The 12,064-nt window shown below is 41.6% G+C and overlaps 1 protein-coding gene across 1 annotated transcript in view; it reads left to right on the top strand.

Moving 5' to 3' along the window:
- The window catches only part of bmerb1 (bMERB domain containing 1), a 90,349-nt gene that overhangs the window by 17,582 nt on the left and 60,703 nt on the right, over window positions 1–12,064 (top strand). The window lies entirely within an intron of this gene.

Below are 12,064 nucleotides of genomic sequence, written 5' to 3'. Positions count from 1 at the left end.
CCTCCTTCTGTGCCGTAAATTTGCTATGATTCTAACTCGCTGTGTAAAATTTTTTTCCTCATGTCGCCTCTGCTTCTTTTGCCAATTACTTTAAATCTGGGTTCCCTGGTTACTGACCCTTCTGCCACTGGAAACAGTTTTTCCTTATTTACTCTGTCAAAAACCTTCATGATTTTGAACACCTCTATCAAATCTCCCCTTAACCTTCTCTGCTCTAAGGAGAACAAATCCAGTTTCTCTAGTCTCTCCACGTAACTGAAGTCTTTCATCCCTGGTAACTTTCTAGTAAATCTCCTCTCACCTTCTCTAAGGCCTTGACATCCTTTCTAAAGTGAGGTGCCCAGAATTGGCCACAGTATTCTAGCTGGGGCCTAACCAGTGTTTTATAAAGGTTTAGCACAACTTCCTTGCTTTTGCCCTCTATGCGTCTATTTATAAAGCCAACGATCTTCTCAACTTGTCCTGCCACCTTCAAAGACTTGTGTACATATACCCCAAGGTCTCCCTGTTCCTGCACCCTTTTAAAATTGTACCATTCAGTTTATATTGCCTCTCCTCATTCTTCCTACCAAAGCAAATCACTTCACACTTCTCTGCGTTAAATTTCATCTGCCATATGTCTGCCCATTTCACCAGTCTGTCTAAGTACTCCTAGGGCTCAATTAAAGTCGGCGGGACGATATTTAAACAGCAAATGTACCTCGTACTTAAGGTACGTTATTTCTTACATATTAGCCACTTAAAACGATTTTAAACTTACCTGGGCGGCTTTCTCACAGCTTCCGATTCACGCCTGGTAAAACCAGGCATGAAGGGCTGGCTTTATAAAAAATAAAGTAAATAAAAAAAACACTTCACAATGTAAAAAAATAAATAAACCTACCTTTCAAATGATGTCACCTGCACCCCCATGCTCCAATGTCCGAATTCTCTCCGATGTCCCCCCTCCACAACGATGTCTCTCCGATGTTCCCCCCACCCCCAATCTTTTTCTCTCCCCCTCCCACTCTCTCTTGCAATGGCTGATGAGGGATCTATCTCTCTTTCTCCCCCCCCCACCCCGGAGTTGCAGCTCTTGTCGGCAGCCGCCTATAAATCAGGCTGGTCTGCCGGGTGCCCAACCCGGAAGAGACTTCATTTGGCCTCATTCGGGTTGTGATCCAACCCATCTACTTGCCTTCTGTGTTTGGCGTCCGCAAATCACCCCACCCCCACCACTGCCATCCCACCGTCCTTTGAAAATTGACCCCCTGACGTCTGTTACTATCCTCCCCACTGTTTGCTACTTTTCCGAGTTTCATGTCATCTGCAAACTTTGAAATTATGCCCTGTAGGCCTAAGTCCAGGTCATTAATATATATCAAAAGGTGTCCCCAGTGGCCACAACACAAAAACAACCATTCAGCACAACTCTCTGCTTTCTGTTCCTTCGCCAATTTCATATCTACCCAGCCACTGCCCCTTTAATCCCATGGGCTTCAATTTTGCTAACAAGTGGTACTTTATCAAACGTCGTTCGAAAGTCAATATACACAACATCAACTGCACTACCCTCATTAACCCTCACCATTACTTCACCAAAGAGCTCAATCTGTTAGTCAAATGAGATTTGCCTTTAACAAATCTGTGCTGGCTTTCATTTATTAACCCATATTTTTCCAAGTGCCAATTAATTTTGTCCCAGATTATTGTCTCTAAAAGATCTCCCACCACCCCCTTCAGGCTGACTGGCCTGTAGTTGCCGGATTTATCCCTTTCCCCTTCTTTGACTAGGGGTGTAACATTTGCAAGTGCTCTGGCACCGCCCCCATATCTAAGGAGGATTGGAAGATTGTGGCCAGAGCCTCCGTAATTCCACCCTTACTTCAATCAGCAACCTAGGATGCATCCCATTCAGACCAGGTGACTTTTCTACTTTGAGCGCTTCCAACTTTTTAAGCACCTCTTTTTTATCTATTTTTATCCTATACAATTTCTCTACAACCTCCTCCTTTACTGTGACATTGGCAGCATCCCCTTTAGAGAAGACAGATGCAAAGTATGCATTTAGTACCTCAGCAATGCCCTCTGCCTCCACAAGGGGATGTCCTTTTTGGTCCCTAATCGGCCCCACCCATTCATTTGACTAATCTTTTACTATTTATATGTTTATAAAAGACTTTTGGGTTCCTTTTTATGTTACCCACTCATACACTCATACACTTGCTTTGCCCCACTTATTTCCTTTTTCAATTCTCCTCTGTACTTTTTGTATTCAGCTTAGTTCTCTATGTCCACAATATCTTGATACCATAGAATTGACATTATAAAAAACACATTTGGATGTACATTGCTATTTCAATGTCTATTATTGACACTCCTGGTGTGTGATATTGAAATAACAAAGCATTTGAGAAAAGAGTAGCAAAATATTAAAAATTCCATAGTAAGAGGTGTCCTAGGCTCCTCTGATACCTTAGTATCACGAGTGTGGTACTGAGGTCTTTGGTCTGTGGTGAGTTTGCTGATATCGGCTAGGGTGGTAGGGAACTATAGTTGTCTCAATGCCAGGGTTGTTAGAAATTTACAAGCTTTCGGAGGCTTCCTCCTTCCTCAGGTAAATGTCAGGAACTCCTTGAAGCCTACGCATTTATAAATCACAGAACAATACATGGTGATTACAGATAGTCTTTGCAACTGCCCGTTGCCAAGGCAAATAACAGTGTTCAGACAGAGAGGTGTTACCTACAGAGCCCCCGAATATACAGTCAACAAAAAAAAACAAACAGAAAAAAAAAACAGAGAGAGAGAGGCAGAAACATCCGGAAGGTAGAGATGTTTCCGGATGTTTCTGCCTCTCTCTCTCTGTTTTTTTTTTCTGTTTGGTTTTTGTTGTTGGCTGTATATTCGGGGGCTCTGTAGGTAACACCTCTCTGTCTGAACACTGTGATTGCCTTGGCAACGGGCAGTTGCAAAGACTATCTGTAATCACCATGTATTGTTCTGTGATTTATAAATGCGTAGGCTTCGAGGAGTTCCTGACATTTACCTGAGGAAAGAGGAAGCCTCTGAAAGCTTGTAAATTTCAAATAAAATCATTGGACTATAACTTGTGACCATGCGAAAGAGAGAGCCCAGTCCCATTGCCCTGCTCTTTTTCCATACCCTCTTAAATTTTTCTTTTTCAAATATTTATCCATTTCTCTTTTAAAAGCAGTTATGGATTCTGCTTCCACCACTGTTTCTGGTAGGGCAATCCATATCCGAACAACCCTTTACATAATAAAAAAAATCTCCTAAGCTCTTTCTTTGTTATTTTGGTGATAATCTTAAATTTATGTCCTCTAGTTACCAACTCACTGACCAGTGGAAATAGTTTTTCCTGATTTTACCTTATCAAAACCCGTCATAGTTTTGAACACCTCTATCAGATCTCCTCCTAACCTTCTTTGTTCCAATGAAAAGAACCCCTGGTTCTCCAGTCTCTCGTCATAACTAAAGCTATCATCCTAGTGAATCTCTTTGCTCTCCCTCCATTAACTTGTGATCCTTCCTAAATTAACACGCTGAAAACTTAACACGTAGACCCCACCAACGATCATGGACCCCCCCCAAAGATCACGGATCAGCACGATGACCCCTGATCCTGACGCCCCCCACTTCCTCGGTGACTGACCCCCCCATGACTGACACCCGATCGCACCCCCCCTCCCGCATGACCCCCGATCCCCCCCCATGACTGACTCCCTTGTGACTGACCTCCGATGACTGACCTCCTTCCGATGACTGACTCCGCCCTCCCCCCGGTGCTCCCATGCCCATCGGTGCCCCCATGCCCATCAGTGTCCCCGTGCCCATTGGTGCCCCTGTGCCCATCCATGCCCCCTCATGCTCCCCCCTTCCATACAATCTAAGACTTACCTGAAGACTTTCCTTTTCACGTCCTCTTCCTTGCTCTGCTCCTGTCCGACAGAGGCCAGCCTGTCAATCTGGCCAGCCTGTCAGATGGCAAAGTGACAAAAAAAAGACGTCCTTATGTCAAAATTGTAAGGATGGACGGGAAACCCGGAAGACCACCCCCCACCCCCTTCCTGGCTCCAGGTCAAAGTCCTGGCCAATAATCCAGGACAAAATTAATTGATACTTGGAAAAATATGGGTTAATAAATGAAGGCCAGCAGGGATTTGTTAAAGACAAGTCTTGTTTGTCTAGCTTGATTGAGTTCTTTGACGAAGTAATGGGAAAGGGTTGATTAGGGTAGTGCGGTTGATGTTTTGTTTATGGACTTTCAAAATTCTAGAAAGGTTGTCAAGGCCTTAGAATGGGTGCAGAGGAGATTTACTAGAATGGTACTAGGGATGAAAGTATCACATAATAGACTTGTTGGCAAAATTGAAGCCCATGGGATTAAAGGCTGCGTGGATATGAAATTGGCTAAGGGACAGAAAGCAGAGAGTAGTGTAGAACGTTTGTTTTTCAGCCTTGAGGGAAGTGTGCAGTGGTGTCCCCCAGGGGTCGGTGTTGGGACCGCTGCGCTTTTTAATATATATTAATGACCTGGACTTGGATACACAGGGCATAACTTCAAAGTTTCCAGATGACATGAATCTCGGAAATGTAGTGAACAGTGAGGAGGATAGTAACAGACTTCAGGAGGACATAGACAGGCTGTTGAAATGGGCAGACACATGGGGGATGACATTTAACGCAGAGAAGTGTAAAGTGATTCATTTTGGTAGGAAGAACAAGTAGATGCAATACAAACTAAATGGTACAATTTTAAAGGGGATGCAGGAACAGAGAGATCTGTGGGTGTACGTACACAAGTTGAGAAGGCTGTCAAAGAGGCATATGGGATCCTGGGCTTTATAAATAGAATTGTAAACAATTTTACAACACCAAGTTATAGTCCAGCAATTTTATTTTAAATTCACAAGCTTTCGGAGATTTTCTCCTTCCTCAGGCAAATAACATTTGCCTGAGGAAGGAGAAAATCTCCGAAAGCTTGTGAATTTAAAATAAAATTGCTGGACTATAACTTGGTGTTGTAAAATTGTTTACAATTGTCAACCCCAGTCCATCACCGGCATCTCCACATCATTTATAAATAGAGGCATAGAGTACAAAAGCAAGGAAGTTATGCTAAACCTTTATAAAACACTGGTTAGGCCCCAGCTGGAGTATTGTGGCCAATTCTGGGCACCACCCTTTAGAAAGGTTGTCAAGGCCTTAGACTGGGTGCAGAGGAGATTTACTAGATTGGTACCAGGGATGAAGGACTTCAGGTACACGGAGAGACTAGAGAAACTAGGGTTGTTCTCCTTAGAGCAGAGAAGATTAAGAGGAGATTTAATAGAGGTGTTCAAAATCATGAAGGGTTTTGATAGAGTAAATAAGGAGAAACTGTCTCCAGTGGCAGAAGGGTCAGTAACCAGAGGACATAGATGTAAGGTAATTGACAAAAGAACGAGAAGTGACATAAGGAAAAAATATTTTACGCAGCAAGTTGTTATGATCTGGAATGCACTGCCTGAAAGGATGGTGGAAGCAGATTCAATCATAACTTTCAAAAGGGAATTGGATAAATACTTGAAGGGGAAAAGTTTGCAGGGCTATGGGGAAAGAGCAGGGGAGTGGGATTAATTGGATAGCTCTTTCAAAGAGCCAGCAGAGGCATGATGGGCCGAATGGCCTCCTTCTGTGCTATATCATTCTATGATTTTATGATTCTATGATAACTGGGTTTCCATCTTACTTGTGTCTTCAGTGCTGTGGAAATTCTAGAAGGTTGAAGTGTTCTGCGTTTTGATCACTTGTTTTTGTTAAGGAGATTGTTATTTATCTTTGTTTGTGATTTATTTTACTACTGCAGATTTTCTTTATAATATGTGGTTTTATTATGGATGCAGTATAATCGGTATTTTACTCTGTATGGCTTTATTTAATTGTAGTGGCAATTATTACTACTATATTGTACTTTCTTAAAATTTGACTTTTGTTTTCATTTTTTGCTTTATATATGACTAGGATGTTTTAGATATTTCAGCAACGATTTCTATTTCTATGGGATATTTCATACAGCTGGATACAGTTCAGTATTTGTTAGATACCATCACTCATTCAGTTATTTGTGTGTTTCTTTGTGAGGAAAGTGTGGAGTCTCATTTCTTCAGATTTTAATTGTTGTTGGACATTTTTAAAAAACTTCTATTTTTTTACTTTTTCTTTCTGTCTCTTTTATCTCTGTTTCTTAATTCAATATTTCTTACCCTTTCTTTATTTCGCTTTCTGTACCTGATATGACATTGAATTCACTATTCTAACTTACACTTCTTGGTTCTGACTCTTCCCTGCTCATCAGATGCTTTAATCTGATTGCTTAAGGGGATAGACAGTTGCTTGTCCTGTTCGTACAAGTCCCAGCTGCCCTGTAGAGGGCGCCGTTTTGGATGCAGCGCCTCATGAGAGGAACGTGCCGCGAAAGAAAATAAGAAAAGTCTAATGTGTGGCAGGCACCGTTTGTTTGCCGCTCAGAGGAAAATCCATGTCAATATATTTGCCATTAGTCTGGACATGGAATTTCATAAACAGTTATTGTTGTGTTTAAAAGGTGGCATATCTTTGAGTTTGCTGAGGGCAGTTCGTGGAACATTATTTTAATGGAAAATTTACATTAATGATTTGGACTCGGGAATCAGAAGTACAATTTCAAAATTTGCAGACAACGCCAAATTGGGAGGTGTAGTTAATACAAAGGAAGAATGCGACAAAATACCGGAAGACATTAATAAACTTGCAGAATGGGCGTGTAATTTGCAAATTAATTTCAATATAGATAAGTGTGAGGTTAATAAGGCCACAAAAAAAGCAAACAAAGCACTGGGGTTCATTTCCAGAGGGATAGAATTGAAAAGCAAAGAAGTTATGTTAAACTTGTATAGGACCTTGGTTAGACCGCACTTGGAGTACTGTGCACAGTTCTGGTTTCCATATTATAAGGATATAGAAGCATTGGAGAAGGTGCAAAAAAAATTCACAAGGGTGATACCAGGAAAGGCTGAACAGGCTGGGGCTCTTTTCTCTAGAAAAGAGAAGACTGAGGGGTGACCTGATAGAGGTCTTTAAGATAATGGAAGGGTTTTTTAGGGTAGATGTAGAGAAAATGCTTCCACTTGTGGAGGTGTTCAAAACTAAAGGTCATAAATATAAGATAGTCACTAATAAATCCAATAGCGAATTCAGGAGAAACTTCTTTACCCAAAGAGTGGTAAGAATGTGGAACGCGCTACCACAAGGAGTAGTTGAGGCAAATAACATAGATGTATTTAAGGGGAAGCTAGATAAGCACATGAGGGAGAAAGAAATAGAAGGATATGCTGATAGGATTAGATGAAGCAGGGTGGGAGGAGGCTCGTGTGGACCATAAATGCCGGCATAGACAAGTTGGGCTGAATGGCCTGTTTCTGTGCTGTAGATTCTATGTAACTCTGTGTAATTTCAAGATTCAGGTGCATTGCAAATTATTCTTGTCCTGCCATAGACATGTGAATTATTTTCATTTAATTTTAAATAGCACTGTGCAGCAAAATTCGATTATAAGGCTTCAATTGTAAGGACTGGTTGGATTTCCTTACATTATTGTCTGGAGAAAGAAATGACCATGGAACTATACCCTCATTCCCTTTTGATATTCTTGTTAGAATGAAAGAAAATAATAATGACCTTCATTGCAATGTGTTATGTCCTTCCTATTAGTACAGAATAATGATAATTCTTTGGTTTGTTGGAGTTTATGTGCAAATGGAAGCGGTCACTTCATCAATTGAGTTAGAGCTCTGCAGAATACCAAATAATGCAGGTGACTCATCTTCAAATCCAGCAATTCCAGAATTCGTGCCAGAATGAATGATTATTTCTATTAATCATTTCAAACATTTAGTCCTGAGGCCCAAATTAATGAAAAACTTTTGAACCCTTCATCATAATTTTGTTGCCTGGATAGGAACATAGGAACAGGAGTAGGCCATTCAGCCCCTCGAGCCTGTTCCACCATTCAATTAGATCATGGCTGATCTGTATCTCAACTCCATTTCCGCCTTGCTTCCATATCCCTTAATACCCTTACCTGACAAAAATCTATCAATCTCAGTTTTGAAATTTTCAATTGACCTAGCCTCAACAGCCTTTTGGGGGAGAGAGTTCCAAATTTCCACTACCCTTTGTGTGATGCTTCCTGACATCACCCCTGAATGGCCTAGCTCTAATTTTAAAGTTATGATCCTTTGTTCTGGACTCCCCCATCAGAGGAAATAGTTTATCTCTATCCTCCAATTCAAATCCTTCAGTCATCTTAAACACCTCAATTAGATCACTCCTTAATCTTCTATACTCAAGGGAATACAAGCCTAGCCTGTGCAACCTGTCCTCATGATTTAACCCTTTTAGCTCCAGTATCATTCTGCTGAATTTCGATGCACCTCCTCCAAGGCCAATATATTCATCCTGAGGTGCGGTGCCCAGAACTGAATGCAGTACTCCAGATGCGGTCTAACCAGAGCTTTATACAACTGTAGCATAACTTCCATCCCTTTGTATTCCAGCCCCCTTGAGATAAAGGCTAACATTCCATTAGCCTTTTAAGTTATTTTTTGTACCTGTCCACTAGCTTTTAGTGATTTCTGTACACGGACCCCTAAATCTCTCTGCTCCTCCACAGTTTCTAGCTTCTTACCATTTAGAAAATAGTCTGATCTATCTTTCTCAAATCCAAAGTGGATGATCTCACATTTCCCCACATTGAACTCTATCTGCCAGTTTTGCCCACTCACTTAATCGATCAATGTACTTTTGCAACTTTCTGCTCCCACCTGCACTAGTTACTGTGCGATAGAAACTCTCAAGCCTTGATTACTGGAGATTGTTTGCTGAAAAACAAATAAAAATGTGATGTTTGTGGGTGTAATATGAATCAATAGTTGTGATTTTCAATGGAATCAAAATGATTTATGTCCTTAGGTTTTATAGGAAAGAAAACAAAAACATATAGTCGTGATTGAGCAATGTACAGTGTAAGCCCTTTTCTGCTGTAATTGCTTTAATGCAATTTTTATTTTAACTTTAGTTTTATTTGTTCTCAGAGTGTGGGCCACACTGACAAGGCTGCATTTATTGCCCATCCCTAGTTGCCCTAGGAAGGTGGCGGTGACCTACTCTTTGAACCGCTGCAGTCCTTCTACTATTGGTGCTCCCATAATGGTGTTAGGTAGGAAAATTCAGGCTTTTGATCCAGCAATGATGAAGGAACAGCGATATATGTGCAGGTCAGGTGTGTGACTGGGAGGGGAACTTGCTGGAGCTCAAGCAGGGGGTGGGGTGGGGGCGGGGAGAGGGAGATGGGATTGGGGTGGACGTGGGGACCAGCATTTTCTGCAAAGCTGGAAGCAACGTGCTGAGTGGGCAGCGGCACTGGGAGAGGAGCAACCAGTAAAGGGGTGAGTGAAACCTGGGGATCTTACTGTGTGTAAATAGTGAAAGATTGCTTCCACTGATGGGCGAATGGGGAACAAGGGGACGGAGACTGAGGATTCGCACTGTGCTTAGGGAGCATCACAGGCCCCAATACACGGAGGAGTGAGATGCAGGAGGGTTGTGTACGGGCCAGCAGCGGCCTAAACTAGTGCTGTGGAGCTGCTCCTCCACGCTCCACAGCAGGGAAAGCAAAAAAAAAACTTTCCTTACCATTTCTATAGTGGCCCCCTTAAGGACCACTGTTTATGCCACTGTGGAACTGGAAACACCAGTCAGAGTTTGCACGGCGCATGCTTCACCAAGTTTTTCACTCATTTTGCAGAAGGGTTCCTGAAACAGGCGCAGGACCCTTCTTTGCATATTCAAATTGATCCAATGCTGAGTTCAGGCAGCCGGTTGGTATGCCTAAAAATAGTGAGGACCAATATAGCAGTGGCAGACCTTGCACCCAGAAATTGGTATATATTGAACTCGTTTTACATCCAAAAAACGGGTGAGACACATACTAATTTCTACCCTGGTATGTCCAAATAACTTTTGTTGAATGTGGCCCACGCCAAGTGCCAGGATGTCGGATCAGGCCCACCACATAAATTGAGTTTGACATCCCTGCTCTAGGTCATGTTAGAAATATTACCATCATACTCATTGTGACTGTCATAGTGTGTTCCTGTTAAGAACAATTGATGAGATTATTAAAAATTAGAGACGTTTTGCTAAAACATTTGGAACCAATCATATTTGCTTTTCATTCATAATTACCTAATAGTTAGATATAAAACCTTTCTGTCCTTATTCATTTAGTTTCTAACAGATTCATTTTTGGGGGTGGGCTTGCAAAGAAATGCAAATGTTAATAAACAGCAAAGATACTAGGTTATACTGATCCACTTTTTGTTCAATATTAATGTCCTAGATGCAGCAATAAGTAGCTGATTTCATTACAGAGAATGCCTGATACCAACTGCTCATGCATACAGCATTCCCTCTGGCAAAATACTATACCACAGGATATCACAGGCAAATCAAGAAACTACTTCTAATAAAAAACAGTTACAGAAGTATGGACTTTTAGCCTTCAAAAATCTTTTAGTGATGGAACCTTTGTAACAACATAAGTAAGCCGAACAGAACTCACTTCTATTTCAGATCTATATTTATAATAATCATCAGTTATATTCATGTGCCAATTTGAAGCAATAGAACATTTTATATGCAAAGGTGCACACTCTTTGTTCCTGATGGGTCAGTGGATGAATGTATTGCACAGTAAGGTACTGCACCTCACAGTCTAGGCGCAAATCTTTGTCTTCAGCATGTCACGACGGATAGGGTTGGGACCTGAGAACGTCTTTCTCAAGTACCTCCCAACTGACCGCTATCTCTGGCGAACCAGACTACAGTTCATGAGCCAGGGAGAGGGGATTCATGCGTTAGGCTTGGGTATGGTTAACCACACCAACAAATAAATTAGTTTAAAGAATTAATTGTTTATTTAGCATTAGATTTCTCCACATACATAAATCTCACATCAGCAAAAGGCAGGCATATAACAGAACAGATTATGTACACAACAGCAATATAGCCAAAAATTAGATAAGTTCACCCACAATCAATCTATTGTCTGCCAAGCAGGCAGCTACAGATCATCGGCAGCTAAGGTTCATCTTCTGCTAAGGTTTCATCTGCTGCTGAAGGTTCGTCTGCTGCTGAGGATTCATCTCCCCAGAGGTTTGGTTTATATTCCCTTCTAATTCGCAGCCAAGTCCTCTCATTCTGCAATGAAACCTCATTATTAAATTTGCCCTCTCTTTTTCTAAGTAAGCTGTCCCTTTTTTCCCACTTCCCTAGCACCTGGCTCCTTCTAAGTCGAGCACCCTTGTGCTTAGAACAGCCTGTTACCTTTCAAGAGGAAATAGCCAAATTTGGAAGGAAGGGGTCCCATTCTTTGGCAACAATGTTGCAACAGTAGGGACAGTATTCTGGAAGAAGTGACCTGAAGTGCCTTCATCAAGATACAAATCTATCTTGTGATTTTGAGTGGCATGTCCATGTTTATATATTTATACCTAGTGTAAGCAGCCATATATGGTATCCGTTAGTGGAAAAGTAACTCAAACGTTTATAGAGCAAGCTAACTCCCTATTAATTGAGTGTCCAGTGAAGTAGGACAGTTCCACTGTCAGATTCTGGTTGTTAGCTCTTAAACTGGCTGCTTAGATGGACAGTCAATAAAAAGCATTTGGAAAGAGGAAACTGGTACTGTATTCATCCACAGCAAGCACTACTGGCACAAAGCTTTGAACACGGGAGCGCATATTGGAAAATCAGGCATGCATTGGAGACTAAAATTTACCCCAGGAAACAATCTGGTCTGTGGTGAGTTAGTTTATCTCAGCCTTTGGGGCATCATAATTGGCCAGGGTATCCTCATGGTTGGGAGGAAAAAAACGGTACAGCACTTGGCAGTTTTTTGGATGCTCAAGAATTTCTCTGTGTGTTTTGCTCACAGGCCGGGTTGGAGTGAAAGTCTCCTCTCTCCACTGGATGTAAGAGA

Source organism: Heptranchias perlo, chromosome 22, assembly GCF_035084215.1.
Source record: "Heptranchias perlo isolate sHepPer1 chromosome 22, sHepPer1.hap1, whole genome shotgun sequence".
NCBI lineage: Eukaryota > Metazoa > Chordata > Chondrichthyes > Hexanchiformes > Hexanchidae > Heptranchias > Heptranchias perlo.
Note: the sequence above shows the minus strand (reverse complement) of the source record. Positions and strands in the feature narration are given on the sequence as shown.